We start from the raw sequence: 16,738 nt of genomic DNA on the forward strand, positions 1-16,738 counted from the left end.
TAAAGCCTTAAATGCAGTGAGAGCTACTGGTATCAGGCTTATTAATAGAGATACATACTCTTATAAAAATGTAATATAAAACGTTTGCTGGCATGTTTAATCGTTTTTATATATGTTTGGTGATAAAACTTATTGGGGCCTAGTTTTTTTCCACATGGCTGGCTTGAATTCTGCCTAGTAACAGTTTCCTGACTTTCCACTGTTGTAATATGAGTGGGAGGGGTTTTTTTGTGCAGCAAAAATTACAGACACAGACATCCAGCTTCTTCCTGCATGATCCAGGATATCTCTGGAGGGCTCAAAAGGCTTCAAAGTCGTTTTTGAGGGAGGTAACAAGCCACAGTAGAGCTGTGGCAGTTGTTGTGACTATTTAAAAAAAAAAAAAAAAAAAGTTTTTGTCAGTTATTATTCTGTGTTTGGTATTAAGGGGTTAATCATCCATTTGCAAGTGGGTGCAATGCTCTGCTAACTTGTTACATACACTGTAAACATTTTGTTAGTGTAACTGCCTTTTTTCACTGTTATTTCAAATTTTGGCAAAAATTTGTGTTTCTTAAAGGTGCAGTAACGTTTTTTTTATATTGCTTGTAAACTTGTTTAAAGTGTTTTCCAAACTTGCTAGTCTCATTGCTAGTCTGTTTAAACATGTCTGACACAGAGGAAACAACTTGTTCATTATGTTTGAAAGCCATGGTGGAGCCCCATAGGAGAATGTGTACTAAATGTATTGATTTCACCTTAAACAGTAAAGATCAGTCTTTAACTATAAAAGAAATATCACCAGAAGATTCTGATGAGGGGGAAGTTATGCCGACTAACTCTCCCCACGTGTCAGACCCTTCGCCTCCCGCTCAGGGGATGCACGCTAATATGGCGCCAATTGCATCAGGGACGCCCATAGCGATTACCTTGCAGGACATGGCTGCAATCATGAATAATACCCTGTCAGAGGTATTATCCAGGTTGCCTGAATTAAGAGGCAAGCGCGATTGCTCTGGGGTTAGGAGAAATACAGAGCGCGCAGATGCTGTAAGGGCCATGTCTGATACTGCGTCACAATATGCAGATCATGAGGACGGAGAGCTTCAGTCTGTGGGTGACGTCTCTGATTCGGGAAAACCTGATTCAGAGATTTCTAATTTTAAATTTAAGCTTGAGAACCTCCATGTATTGCTTGGGGAGGTATTAGCTGCTTTGAATGACTGTAACACAGTTGCAGTACCAGAGAAATTGTGTAGGCTGGATAAATACTATGCGGTGCCGGTGTGTACTGATGTTTTTCCTATACCTAAAAGGCTTACAGAAATTATTAGCAAGGAGTGGGATAGACCGGGTGTGCCTTTTTCCCCACCTCCTATATTTAGAAAAATGTTTCCAATAGACGCCACTACACGGGACTTATGGCAGACGGTCCCTAAGGTGGAGGGAGCAGTTTCTAAAATGTTTATTCAACAAGGTTTTATTTTACAGCCCCTTGCATGCATAGCGCCTGTCACGGCCTCGGCGGCATTCTGGTTTGAGGCCCTGGAAGAGGCCATCCATACAGCTCCATTGACTGAAATTATTGACAAGCTTAGAACACTTAAGCTAGCTAACTCATTTGTTTCTGATGCCATTGTTCATTTGACTAAACTAACGGCTAAGAATTCCGGATTCGCCATCCAGGCGCGTAGGGCGCTATGGCTTAAATCCTGGTCAGCTGACGTGACTTCGAAGTCTAAATTACTCAACATTCCTTTCAAGGGGCAGACCTTATTCGGGCCTGGTTTGAAGGAAATTATTGCTGACATTACTGGAGGTAAGGGTCATACCCTTCCTCAGGACAGGGCCAAAGCAAAGGCCAAACAGTCTAATTTTCATGCCTTTCGAAATTTCAAGGCAGGTGCAACATCAACTTCCTCCGCTTCAAAGCAAGAGGGAACTTTTGCTCAATCTAAGCAGGCCTGGAAACCTAACCAGTCCTGGAACAAAGGCAAGCAGGCCAGAAAGCCTGCTGCTGCCTCTAAGACAGCATGAAGGAACGGCCCCCTATCCGGCAACGGATCTAGTAGGGGGCAGACTTTCTCTCTTCGCCCAGGCATGGGCAAGAGATGTTCAAGATCATATCTCAGGGATATCTTCTGGACTTCAAAGCTTCCCCTCCACAAGGGAGATTTCATCTTTCAAGGCTATCTGCAAATCAGATAAAGAAAGAGGCATTCCTACGCTGTGTGCAAGACCTCCTAATTATGGGAGTGATCCATCCAGGTCCGCGGACGGAACAAGGACAGGGTTTTTATTCAAATCTGTTTGTGGTTCCCAAAAAAGAGGGAACCTTCAGATCAATTTTGGATCTAAAGATCTTAAACAAATTCCTCAGAGTTCCATCTTTCAAAATGGAAACTATTCGGACCATCCTACCCATGATCCAAGAGGGTCAGTACATGACCACAGTGGACCTAAAGGATGCCTACCTTCACATACCGATTCACAAAGACCATCATCGGTTTCTAAGGTTTGCCTTAGACAGGCATTACCAATTTGTAGCTCTTCCCTTCAGGGTTGGCTACAGCCCCGAGAATCTTTACAAAGGTTCTGGGCTCACTTCTGGCGGTTCTAAGACCACGAGGCATAGCGGTAGCTCTGTATCTAGACGACATCCTGATACAGGCGTCAAACTTTCAAGTTGCCAAGTCTCATACAGAGATAGTTCTGGCATTTCTGAGGTTGCACGGGTGGAAAGTGAACGAGGAAAAGAGTTCTCTATCCCCACTCACAAGAGTCTCCTTCTTAGGGATTTTCTAAGTCGTCAGACTTTCCATTCGGGGGAGTGGGAACTCCATCCGGAGGTGTTTGCTCAATTGATTCATCGTTGGGGCAAACCAGAGTTGGATCTCATGGCATCTCGCCAGAACGCCAAGCTCCCTTGTTACGGATCCAGGTCAAGGGACCCAGAAGCGATGCTGATAGATGCTCTAGCAGCGCCTTGGTTCTTCAACCTGGCTTATGTGTTTCCACCGTTTCCTCTGCTCCCTCGACTGATTGCCAAAATCAAACAGGAGAGAGCATCAGTGATTCTGATAGCACCTGCGTGGCCATGCAGGACTTGGTATGCAGACCTAGTGGACATGTCATCCTTTCCACCATGGACTCTACCTCTAAGACAGGACCTTCTGATACAAGGTCCTTTCAATCATCCAAATCTAATTTCTCTGAGACTGACTGCATGGAGATTGAACGCTTGATTCTATCAAAGCGTGGCTTCTCCGAGTCAGTCATTGATACCTTAATACAGGCACGAAAGCCTGTTACCAGGAAAATCTACCACAAGATATGGAGTAAATATCCTTATTGGTGTGAATCCAAGAATTACTCATGGAGTAAGGTTAGGATTCCTAGAATATTGTCTTTTCTCCAAGAGGGCTTGGACAAAGGATTATCAGCTAGTTTCTTAAAGGGACAGATTTCTGCTCTGTCTATTCTTTTGCACAAGCGTCTGGCAGAGGTTCCAGACGTTCAGGCATTTTGCCAGGCTTTGGTTAGAATTAAGCCTGTGTTTAAACCTGTTGCTCCTCCGTGGAGCTTAAACTTAATTCTTAAAGTTCTTCAAGGAGTTCCGTTTGAACCCCTTCATTCCATTGATATTAAACTTTTATCTTGGAAAGTTCTGTTTTTGATGGCTATTTCCTCGGCTCGGAGAGTCTCTGAGCTATCTGCCTTACAATGTGATTCTCCTTATCTGATTTTTCATGCAGATAAGGTAGTTCTGCATACCAAACCTGGGTTTTTACCTAAGGTGGTTTCTAACAAGATTTTCAATCAAGAGATTGTTGTTCCATCATTGTGTCCTAATCCTTCTTCAAAGAAGGAACGTCTTTTACATAATCTGGACGTAGTCCGTGTCTTGAAGTTTTACTTACAAGCTACTAAGGATTTTCGTCAAACATCTTCCCTGTTTGTCGTTTACTCTGGACAGAGGAGAGGTAAAAAAGCTTCGGCAACCTCTCTGTCCTTTTGGCTTCGGAGCGTAATACGCCTAGCCTATGAGACTGCTGGACAGCAGCTCCCTGAAAGGATTACAGCACATTCTACTAGAGCTGTGGCTTCCACCTGGGCCTTCAAAAATGAGGCATCTCTTGAACAGATTTGCAAGGCTGCGACTTGGTCTTCGCTTCACACTTTTTCAAAATTTTACAAATTTGATACTTTTGCTTCTTGGGAAGCTGTTTTTGGGAGAAAGGTTCTTCGGGCAGTGTTTCCTTCCGCTTAATCCTGCCTTGTCCCTCCCATCATCCGTGTACTTTAGCTTTGGTATTGGTATCCCACAAGTAATGGATGATCCATGGACTGGATACACTTAACAAGAGAAAACATGATAGGCCTAGATTTGGAGTTTGGCGGTAGAAGGGCTGTTAACGCTCCGCGGGCTTTTTTCTGGCCGCACCATAAAATTAACTCTGGTATCGAGAGTTCAAAAAAATGCTGCGTTAGGCTCCAAAAAAGGAGCGTAGAGCATTTTTACCGCAAATGCAACTCTCGATACCAGAGTTGCTTACGGACGCGGCCAGCCTCAAAAACGTGCTCGTGCACGATTCTCCCATAGGAAACAATGGGGCTGTTTGAGCTGAAAAAAACCTAACACCTGCAAAAAAGCAGCGTTCAGCTCCTAACGCAGCCCCATTGTTTCCTATGGGGAAACACTTCCTACGTCTGCACCTAACACTCTAACATGTACCCCGAGTCTAAACACCCCTAACCTTACACTTATTAACCCCTAATCTGCCGCCCCCCGCTATCGCTGACCCCTGCATTATATTATTAACCCCTAATCTTCCGCTCCGTAAACCGCCGCAACTTACATTATCCCTATGTACCCCTAATCTGCTGCCCCTAACACCGCCGACCCCTGTATTATATTTATTAACCCCTAATCTGCCCCCCTCAACGTCGCCGACACCTGCCTACACTTATTAACCCCTAATCTGCCGAGCGGACCTTAGCGCTACTATAATAAAGTAATTAACCCCTAATCCGCCTCACTAACCCTATAATAAATAGTATTAACCCCTAATCTGCCCTCCCTAACATCGCCGACACCTAACTTCAATTATTAACCCCTAATCTGCCGACCGGACCTCACCGCTATTCTAATAAATGTATTAACCCCTAAAGCTAAGTCTAACACTAACACCCCCCTAAGTTAAATATAATTTAAATCTAACGAAATTAATTAACTCTTATTAAATAACTTATTCCTATTTAAAGCTAAATACTTACCTGTAAAATAAATCCTAATATAGCTACAATATAAATTATAATTACATTGTAGCTATTTTAGGATTTATATTTATTTTACAGGCAACTTTGTAATTATTTTAACCAGGTACAATAGCTATTAAATAGTTAAGAACTATTTAATAGTTACCTAGTTAAAATAATAACAAATTTACCTGTAAAATAAATCCTAACCTAAGTTATAATTAAACCTAACACTACCCTATCAATACATTAATTAAATAAACTACCTACAATTACCTACAATTTACCTAACACTACACTATCAATAAATAAATTAAATACAATTGCTACAAATAAATACAATTAAATAAACTAACTAAAGTACAAAAAATAAAAAAGAACTAAGTTACAAAAAATAAAAAAATATTTACAAACATAAGAAAAATATTACAACAATTTTAAACTAATTACACCTACTCTAAGCCCCCTAATAAAATAACAAAGACCCCCAAAATAAAAAATTCCCTACCCTATTCTAAATTAATAAATGTAAAAGCTCTTTTACCTTACCAGCCCTGAACAGGGCCCTTTGCGGGGCATGCCCCAAGAAAATCAGCTCTTTTGCCTGTAAAAAAACCATACAATACCCCCCCCCAACATTACAACCCACCACCCACATACCCCTAATCTAACCCAAACCCCCCTTAAATAAACCTAACACTAAGCCCCTGAAGATCTTCCTACCTTGTCTTCACCATCCAGGTATCACCGATCCGTCCTGGCATCCGGTGCTGAAGAGGTCCAGAAGAGGCTCCAAAGTCTTCCTCCTATCCGGCAAGAAGAGGACATCCGGACCGGCAAACATCTTCTCCAAGCGGCATCTTCGATCTTCTTCCATCCGGTGCGGAGCGGGTCCATCTTGAAGCAGCCGACGCGGATCCATCCTCTTCTTCCGTTGTCTCCCGACGAATGACGGTTCCTTTAAGGGACGTCATCCAAGATGGCGTCCCTCGAATTTCGATTGGCTGATAGGATTCTATCAGCCAATCGGAATTAAGGTAGGAATATTCTGATGGGCTGATGGAATCAGCCAATCAGAATCAAGTTCAATCCGATTGGCTGATCCAATCAGCCAATCAGATTGAGCTTGCATTCTATTGGCTGATCGGAACAGCCAATAGAATGCGAGGTCAATCTGATTGGCTGATTGGATCAGCCAATAGGATTGAACTTGATTCTGATTGGCTGATTCCATCAGCCAATCAGAATATTCCTACCTTAATTCCGATTGGCTGATAGAATCCTATCAGCCAATCGGAATTCGAGGGACGCCATCTTGGATGACGTCCCTTAAAGGAACCGTCATTCGTTGGGAGACAACGGAAGAAGAGGATGGATCCGCGTCGGCTGCTTCAAGATGGACCCGCTCCGCACCGGATGGAAGAAGATCGAAGATGCCGCTTGGAGAAGATGTTTGCCGGTCCGGATGTCCTCTTCTTGCCGGATAGGAGGAAGACTTTGGAGCCTCTTCTGGACCTCTTCAGCACCGGATGCCAGGACGGATCGGTGATACCTGGATGGTGAAGACAAGGTAGGAAGATCTTCAGGGGCTTAGTGTTAGGTTTATTTAAGGGGGGTTTGGGTTAGATTAGGGGTATGTGGGGGGTGGGTTGTAATGTTGGGGGGGGGTATTGTATGTTTTTTTTTACAGGCAAAAGAGCTGATTTTCTTGGGGCATGCCCCGCAAAGGGCCCTGTTCAGGGCTGGTAAGGTAAAAGAGCTTTTACATTTATTAATTTAGAATAGGGTAGGGAATTTTTTATTTTGGGGGTCTTTGTTATTTTATTAGGGGGCTTAGAGTAGGTGTAATTAGTTTAAAATTGTTGTAATATTTTTCTTATGTTTGTAAATATTTTTTTATTTTTTGTAACTTAGTTCTTTTTTATTTTTTGTACTTTAGTTAGTTTATGTAATTGTAGTTATTTGTAGCAATTGTATTTAATTTATTTATTGATAGTGTAGTGTTAGGTTAATTGTAGGTAATTGTAGGTAGTTTATTTAATTAATTTATTGATAGGGTAGTGTTAGGTTTAATTATAACTTAGGTTAGGATTTATTTTACAGGTAAATTTGTTATTATTTTAACTAGGTAACTATTAAATAGTTCTTAACTATTTAATAGCTATTGTACCTGGTTAAAATAATTACAAAGTTGCCTGTAAAATAAATATAAATCCTAAAATAGCTATCATATAATTATAATTTATATTGTAGCTATATTAGGATGTATTTTACAGGTAAGTATTTAGCTTTAAATAGGAATAATTTATTTAATAAGAGTTAATTAATTTAGTTAGATTTAAATTATATTTAAGTTAGGGAGGTGTTAGTGTTAGGGTTAGACTTAGCTTTAGGGGTTAATACATATATTATAGTAGCGGTGAGCTCCGGTCGTCAGATTAGGGGTTAATAATTGAAGTTAGGTGTCGGCGATGTTAGGGAGGGCAGATTAGGGGTTAATACTATTTATGATAGGGTTAGTGAGGCAGATTAGGGGTTAATAACTTTATTATAGTAGCGCTCAGGTCCGCTCGGCAGATTAGGGGTTAATAAGTGTAGGCAGGTGTCGGCAACGTTGAGGGGGGCAGATTAGGGGTTAATAAATATAATATAGGGGTCGGCGGTGTTAGGGGCAGCAGATTAGGGGTACATAAGGATAACGTAGGTGGCGGCGCTTTGCGGTCGGCAGATTAGGGATTAATTATTGTAAGTAGCTGGCGGCGACGTTGTGGGGGGCAGGTTAGGGGTTAATAAATATAATACAGGGGTCGGCGGGGTTAGGGGCAGCAGATTAGGGGTACATAAGTATAACGTAGGTGGCGGTCGGCAGATTAGGGGTTAAAAAATTTTAATCGAGTGGCGGCGATGTGGGGGGACCTCGGTTTAGGGGTACATAGGTAGTTTATGGGTGTTAGTGTACTTTAGGGTACAGTAGTTAAGAGCTTTATGAACCGGCGTTAGCCCAGAAAGCTCTTAACTCCTGCTTTTTTCAGGCGGCTGGAGTTTTGTCGTTAGAGCTCTAACGCTCACTTCAGAAACGACTCTAAATACCGGCGTTAGAAAGATCCCATTGAAAAGATAGGATACGCAATTGACGTAAGGGGATCTGCGGTATGGAAAAGTCGCGGCTGAAAAGTGAGCGTTAGACCCTTTAATCACTGACTCCAAATACCGGCGGTAGCCTAAAACCAGCGTTAGGAGCCTCTAACGCTGGTTTTCACTGCTAACGCCAAACTCTAAATCTAGCCGAATTTATGCTTACCTGATAAATTTATTTCTCTTGTAGTGTATCCAGTCCACGGCCCGCCCTGTCCTTTTAAGGCAGGTCTAAATTTTAATTAAACTACAGTCACCACTGCACCCTATGGTTTCTCCTTTCTCTGTTTGTTTGTTTTCGGTCGAATGACTGGATATGACAGTTAGGGGAGGAGCTATATAGCAGCTCTGCTGTGGGTGATCCTCTTGCAACTTCCTGTTGGGAAGGAGAATATCCCACAAGTAATGGATGATCCGTGGACTGGATACACTACAAGAGAAATACATTTATCAGGTAAGCATAAATTATGTTTTTCGTTTTGTTAATCTGTTTTTTTGTATTAAGGGGTTAATCATCCATTTGCAAGTGGGTGCAATGCTCTGCTAACTTGTTACATACACTGTAAACATTTTGTTAGTGTAACTGCCTTTTTTCACTGTTATTTCAAATTTTTCCAAAATTTGTTTCTCTTAAAGGCACAGTAACGTTTTTTATATTGCTTGTTAACTTTGTTTAAAGTGTTTTCCAAGCTTGCTAGTCTCATTGCTAGTCTGTACAAACATGTCTGACACAGAGGAAACTACTTGTTCATTATGTTTAAAAGCCATGGTGGAGCCCCATAGGAGAATGTGTACTAAATGTATTGATTTCACCTTAAACAGTAAAGATCAGTCTTTTTCTATAATAGAATTGTCACCAGAGGGGTCTGTCGAGGGGGAAGTTATGCCGACTAACTCTCCCTACGTGTCGGACCCTTCGCCTCCCGCTCGAGGGACGCACGCTAATATGGCGCCAAGTACATCAGGGATGCCCATAGCGATTACTTTGCAGGACATGGCTGCAATCATGAATAATACCCTGTCACAGGTATTAGCCAGATTGCCTGAATTGAGAGGCAAGCGCGATAGCTCTTGGGTAGACGAGATACAGAGCGCGTAGATGCTGTAAGAGCCATGTCTGATACTGCGTCACAATATGCAGAACCTGAGGACGGAGAGCTTCAGTCTGTGGGTGACGTCTCTGAATCGTGGAGACCTGATTCAGAGATTTCTAATTTTAAATTTAAGCTTGAGAACCTCTGTGTGTTACTTGGGGAGGTATTAGCTGCTCTGAATGACTGTGGCACAATTTTCAGTGCCAGAGAAATTGTGTAGGCTGGATAAATACTATGCAGTGCCGGTGAGTACTGATGTTTTTCCAATACCTAAAAGGCTTACAGAAATTATTAGTAAGGAGTGGGATGGACCCGGTGTGCCCTTTTCCCCACCTCCTATATTTAGAAAAATGTTTCCAATAGATGCCACTACACGGGACTTATGGCAGACAGTCCCTAAGGTGGAGGGAGCAGTTTCTACTTTAGCAAAGCGTACCACTATCTCGGTTGAGGACAGTTGTGCTTTTTCAGATCCAATGGATAAAAAATTAGAGGGTTACCTTAAGAAAACGGAATTCCGATTGGTAGATGTGCCACTGAGTCATGTATATATTTTTAAAAAAAGCCCGCGCAGACACTTTTGATAGACAGCTATCAGGTCCAATAAGGAGCTGGATATATGATCCGCTCTTTAAAACTTGATGGACAGTTATATTATCCAATCAAATCACATGAATTACGGCCAAAAATGATTGCATTTTATTATATTATGTATGAGAGTATAGCTTTATTTTTTCAGAAAAATATACACATCATGTATTCTACAGGTGGGGGATTCATAGAATTTATAAGCAAAATGAATATATAAAGAACTATACGCTAAACTATTGCAGCAGGGGAGGTCTATTCCTAAATTAAGGTTTATGATTGGTCAGTAATCTGACAACTGTTAGGGGTGGGACATGGGCATCCACAAGTAGCATAGCCCTATATAAGGAGGTAAAGTACAGTTGAGAAACATGCCTGAAGAAACAGTATATCTGAGAAATGCGTCGCACTGTTTCTCCCCAAACCATATACTAGTTGGCACCAAGATGAGTGGTAAACTTTTTTTATAGTTTTTAATAAAAATGTTTTCATATATATCCACTCTGAGTGCTGTGTATGGTATTCTGCTATGCTACTTGTAGAGAGTTAATGCTCTGACACCCATTAACTGACATTGGATGCCGAATCAGCCAGCTGGATTACTGTTAAAATCCAGCCTGTCTATATAGGCATAAGTGATTGCCTTCAATACATGTGAGTACCCTGTATATCACTGTATAATACTATTTCTATCAGACCATCATTGATCTGCACCATTGGCGCCTCCATCTATTGCTTTCACTTTCAGATTTCTTCCTATTGGATGTTGGTAGAGAGCGGCCTCTAAGATCAGCCAGCTGTATTGCTGATGAAATCCAGCCTGCCCCTACTGGCATAATTGATTGCCTTTGTCATTTGTGAGTACCTTGTGTTCACACTGCATTCATTCATCATACAAGCACCATTGACCTGCACCATTGGCGCCTCTTTCTCGTTGTCTTCTTACCTTAAGAAAATGTTTATTCAACAAGGTTTTATTTTACAGCCCCTTGCATGCATTGCGCCTGTCACTGCTGCGGCGGCGTTCTGGTTTGAGGCCCTGGAAGAGGCCATCCATACAGCTCCATTGACTGAAATTATTGACAAGCTTAGAACACTTAAGCTAGCTAACTCATTTGTTTCTGATGCCATTGTTCATTTGACTAAACTAACGGCTAAGAATTCCGGATTCGCCATCCAGGCGCGTAGGACGCTATGGCTTAAATCCTGGTCAGCTGATGTGACTTCAAAGTCTAAATTACTTAACATTCCTTTCAAGTGGCAGACCTTATTCGGGCCTAGTTTGAAAGAAATTATTGCTGACATTACTGGAGGTAAGGGTCATACCCTTCCTCAGGACAGGGCTAAATCAAGGGCCAAACAGTCTAATTTTCGTGCCTTTCGAAATTTCAAGGCAGGTGCAGGATCAGCTCCCTCTACTCCAAAACAAGAGGGAACTTTTCCTCAATCTAAGCAGGCCTGGAAACCTACCCAGTCCTGGAACAAGGGCAAGCAGGCCAGAAAGCCTGCTGCTACCTCCAAGACAGCATGAAGGAGCGGCCCCCTATCCGACAACGGATCTAGTAGGGGGCAGACTCTCTCTCTTCGCCCAGGCGTGGGCAAGAGATGTTCAGGATCCCTGGGTGTTGGAGATCATATCTCAGGGATATCTTCTGGACTTGAAAGCTTCTCCCCCACAAGGGAGATTTCACCTTTCAAGATTATCTGCAAACCAGATAAAGAAAGAGGCATTCCTAAGCTGCGTGCAAGACCTCCTTGTAATAGGAGTGATCCATCCAGTTCCGCGGACGGAACAAGGACAGGGGTTTTATTCAAATCTGTTTGTGGTTCCCAAAAAAGAGGGAACCTTCAGACCAATTTTGGATCTAAAGATCCTAAACAAATTCCTCAGAGTTCCATCATTCAAGATGGAAACTATTCGAACCATTTTACCCATGATCCAAGAGGGTCAGTACATGACCACAGTGGACTTAAAGGATGCCTACCTTCACATTCCGATCCACAAGAATCATCATCGGTTCCTGAGGTTTGCCTTTCTAGACAGGCATTACCAGTTTGTAGCTCTTCCATTCGTGTTGGCTACAGCCCCAAGAATGTTTACAAAGGTTCTGGGCTCACTTCTGGCGGTTCTAAGACCGCGAGGCATAGCGGTGGCTCCTTACCTAGACGACATCCTGATACAGGCGTCAAGCTTTCAAATTGCCAAGTCTCATACAGAGATAGTTCTGGCATTTCTGAGGTTGCATGGGTGGAAAGTGAACGAAGAAAAGAGTTCTCTATCTCCTCTCACAAGGGTTTCCTTCCTAGGGACTCTGATAGATTCTATAGAAATGAAAATTTACCTGACGGAGTCCAGGTTATCAAAACTTCTAAATGCTTGCTGTGTTCTTCACTCCATTCCGCGCCCCACGGTGGCTCAGTGCATGGAAGTAATCGGCTTAATGGTAGCGGCGATGGACATAGTGCCATTTGCGTGCCTGCATCTCAGACCGCTGCATGCTCCGCCTGCATCTCAGACTATGCATGCTCAGTCAGTGGAATGGGGATTACACAGATTTGTCCCCTCTACTAAATCTGGATCAGGAAACCAGAGATTCTCTTCTCTGGTGGTTATCTCGGGTCCATCTGTCCAAAGGTATGACCTTTCGCAGGCCAGATTGGACCATTGTAACAACAGACGCCAGCCTTCTAGGTTGGGGTGCAGTCTGGAACTCCCTGAAGGCTCAGGGTTCATTGACTCAGGAGGAGAAACTCCTCCCAATAAATATTCTGGAGTTAAGAGCAATATTCAATGCTCTTCTAGCTTGGCCTCAGTTAGCAACACTGAGGTTCATCAGATTTCGGACAACATCACGACTGTGGCTTACATCAACCATCAAGGGGGGACAAGGAGTTCCCTAGCGATGTCAGAAGTCTCCAAGATAATTCGCTGGGCAGAGACTCACTCTTGCCACCTATCAGCGATCCATATCCCAGGGGTAGAGAACTGGGAGGCGGATTTTCTAAGTCGTCAGACTTTTCATCCGGGGGAGTGGGAACTCCATCCGGAGGTGTTTGCTCAATTGGTTCTCCGTTGGGGCAAACCAGAACTGGATCTCATGGCATCTCGCCAGAATGCCAAGCTTCCTTGTTACGGATCCAGGTCCAGGGACCCAGAAGCGGCACTGATAGATGCTCTAGCAGCGCCTTGGTTCTTCAACCTGGCCTATGTGTTTCCACCGTTTCCTCTGCTCCCTCGTCTGATTGCCAAAATCAAACAGGAGAGAGCATTGGTGATATTGATAGCGCCTGCGTGGCCACGCAGGACCTGGTAGGCAGACCTAGTGGACATGTCATCCTTTCCACCATGGACTCTGCCTCTGAGACAAGACCTTATAATACAAGGTCCTTTCAATCATCCGAATCTACTTTCTCTGAGACTGACTGCATGGAGATTGAACGCTTGATCCTATCAAAGCGTGGCTTCTCCGAGTCAGTAATTGATACCTTAATACAGGCACGAAAGCCTGTCACCAGGAAAATTTACCACAAGATTTGGCGTAAATATCTTCATTGGTGTGAATCCAAGAATTACTCATGGAGTAGGGTTAGGATTCCTAGGATATTGTCCTTCCTCCAAGAGGGTTTGGACAAAGGACTATCAGCTAGTTCTTTAAAGGGACAGATTTCTGCTCTGTCTATTCTTTTACACAAGCGTCTGGCAGAAGTTCCAGACGTTCAGGCATTTTGTCAGGCTTTAGTTAGAATTAAGCCTGTGTTTAAACCTGTTGCTCCCCCATGGAGCTTAAACTTGGTTCTTAAAGTTCTTCAAGGGGTTCCGTTTGAACCCCTTCATTCTATTGATATCAAACTTCTATCATGGAAAGTTCTTTTTCTGATGGCTATTTCCTCGGCTCGAAGAGTCTCGGAGTTATCTGCCTTACATTGTGATTCTCCTTATCTGATCTTTCATTCAGATAAAGTAGTTCTGCGTACAAAACCTGGGTTTTTACCTAAGGTGGTTTCTAACAAGAATATCAATCAAGAGATTGTTGTTCCATCATTATGCCCTAATCCTTCTTCAAAGAAGGAACGTCTTTTGCATAATCTAGACGTAGTCCGTGCATTGAAGTTTTACTTGCAGGCTACTAAAGATTTTCGCCAAACATCTCACCTGTTTGTTATTTATTCTGGACAGAGGAGAGGTCAAAAGGCCTCGGCAACCTCTCTTTCTTTTTGGCTTCGGAGTATAATCCGTTTAGCATATGAGACTGCTGGACAGCAGCCCCCTGAAAGAAAAACAGCTCATTCTACTAGAGCTGTGGCTTCCACCTGGGCCTAAATTTTAATTAAACTTCAGTCACCACTGCACCCTATGGTTTCTCCTTTCTTGGCTTGTTTCGGTCGAATGACTGGATATGGCAGTTAGGGGAGGAGCTATATAGCAGCTCTGCTGTGGGTGATCCTCTTGCAACTTCCTGTTGGGAAGGAGAATATCCCACAAGTAATGGATGATCCGTGGACTGGATACACTACAAGAGAAATAAATTTATCAGGTAAGCATAAATTATGTTTTATCTATATGCTTGAGACCTAATGTTAAATACGTGGCGTTATACCAATATGCACTCAATCTTTTACCAGCTTTATACAATTGGAGCCCAGTCTTTAACTCATGCAAGTTCCAGTCTGATTCACTGATCGGTGCTATTGCTGTAAGAAAACTTCTTATCTAGAGATATGCATAGAAGTTTTTTTGAGAAAAATGATATTTCTCTGAAATCTCACTATACAATTGTATTGTGGTACTATCTTCTTTCAAAAGCTGGGAGACATATATGAAGGCAGGAGTACCAATAATAGGAAGATAGCACGACTTCTTATAGTCTATGCCCAGCAGCGAACAGACCTTTTGCCAAGCCAATATTATATTAGAAAATGACCTTAACTGTTTAATATTGCTTGGTAGGTTAATATACTTATGGTATAGAACGGATTTTAAACTAAATGGTGCTATTAAGTCTGACTCAATATCATAATAGGTAATATGTTAGACTTCAGTTAACCAGTCTACTCCATATTTAGCCATTACAGTCCAGTTATAATGTCTTAAATTTGGTAACGCAAAGCCGCCATATTTTTTAGGAATGGTTAGTTTGTCAATGGATAGACGAGGCCTAAATTTACCCCAAATAAAAGCAGCATATATCCTGTAATATCTAATGATATATTTTTTGAGTATAAAGACAGGAAGATTTTGTAATAAAAATAGCAAGGCAGGAAAAAAATAAAAAATACATTTGAAAAAAACTCTGCAAAATTGAGGTCATACCAATCCTTTGGATCCTTTCCTAACTTTATTCTCAGATAATTGATATGTGCCACTTCCCGAAATGGATGTGTATTACAACTATTTCTACTTTTATTGATCCACAAGATTACTGACTTCTGTGCATTTATCTTGTAGCCAGTGAATTTACTAAAGCAATTAATTATCTCCAAAAATTTTGGAATGTTTAAATTTGAATTTTTAATGAACAACAGAATATCATCAGCATAGAGATAGACTACTAAATTTTGTCTACCCAACTTAATACCGTCTATTTCCTTCCTCAAATGTATTGCCAGTGGCTCAAGTGAAATATTGAATAGGAGTGGAGAGAGCAGACACCCCTGTCTGGTCCCTCTCTGTAACGTTATATAGGGGGACAGTTCCCCCGTTTACTAATAGTTGTGATCTGGGAGCGTTGTATATTAACGTAATTGTATTTACTAGGTTACCAGAAAATCCAAAATATGAGAGAGTGGACAGCATGTGATCCCATAGAATGGAATCAAATGCTTTTTCCGCATCTATAGTTACCAAAGCTAAATCAGTTGTGAGATGCTTATCCCTATTACGGATTCTGTTATAATAGTAATACAGAGTAATTAGAACCCTGCGCATATTCCTAGTTGGGTTTCTACCTGGCATAAACCCGGACTGGTCCGGATGTATTATATCCCCTATTACCTTTTTGAGTCAATCCGCTATAATAACCATCAATATCTTATAATCATTATTAAGTAAAGAAATGGGTCTATAGGAACCCATATCTTCAGGTTGTTTACCTTTTTTATATATCAATGAAATTGTTGAGTCAGTAAAATATGGAGATTGCATTTTATTTTGTGTATAACAAAGGTTAAAGAGGTCACCCAATGTTCCCAAAATTTCCTCTTTCAAAATTGTATAAAACTCAGCCAAAAGCCAATCTGGGCCCGGCGCTTTGCCTGCTTTTATTTTTTTTATTGCAGTAAGTATGTCATCCATAGTTATGTCCTGATTTAAATATGTCAGAGCTTCGCCCTATATTTTCGATAATTTTATATCCCTCCAGAAGCTCTCTTTTGCATCTATGTAAATTTTACCCTGGGAATAGATATTTTGGTAATATTTATAGAAAGCATCTCTGATTTCTGAGGTGTTTGTATACGTAGTATTTTTATGTTTTATTAAAGTGATCACATTCTTCTTCTTCCTATGTTTTGTGATCTTAACTAGGTGTTTGGCTGATATCCCTTGAAAACCCTGATAGTAACTTCTAGCTTTTATATCTTCCATAGCCCATTTTCTGTTTAGAAAGGATTCTTGCTCTGCTTTAGCATGTATATATTTGTTCCAAGTTGCGTTGCTGACGCTATTTATATAATTTCTATATGCG

Source organism: Bombina bombina, chromosome 3 (genome assembly GCF_027579735.1).
Source record: "Bombina bombina isolate aBomBom1 chromosome 3, aBomBom1.pri, whole genome shotgun sequence".
Taxonomy (NCBI): domain Eukaryota; kingdom Metazoa; phylum Chordata; class Amphibia; order Anura; family Bombinatoridae; genus Bombina; species Bombina bombina.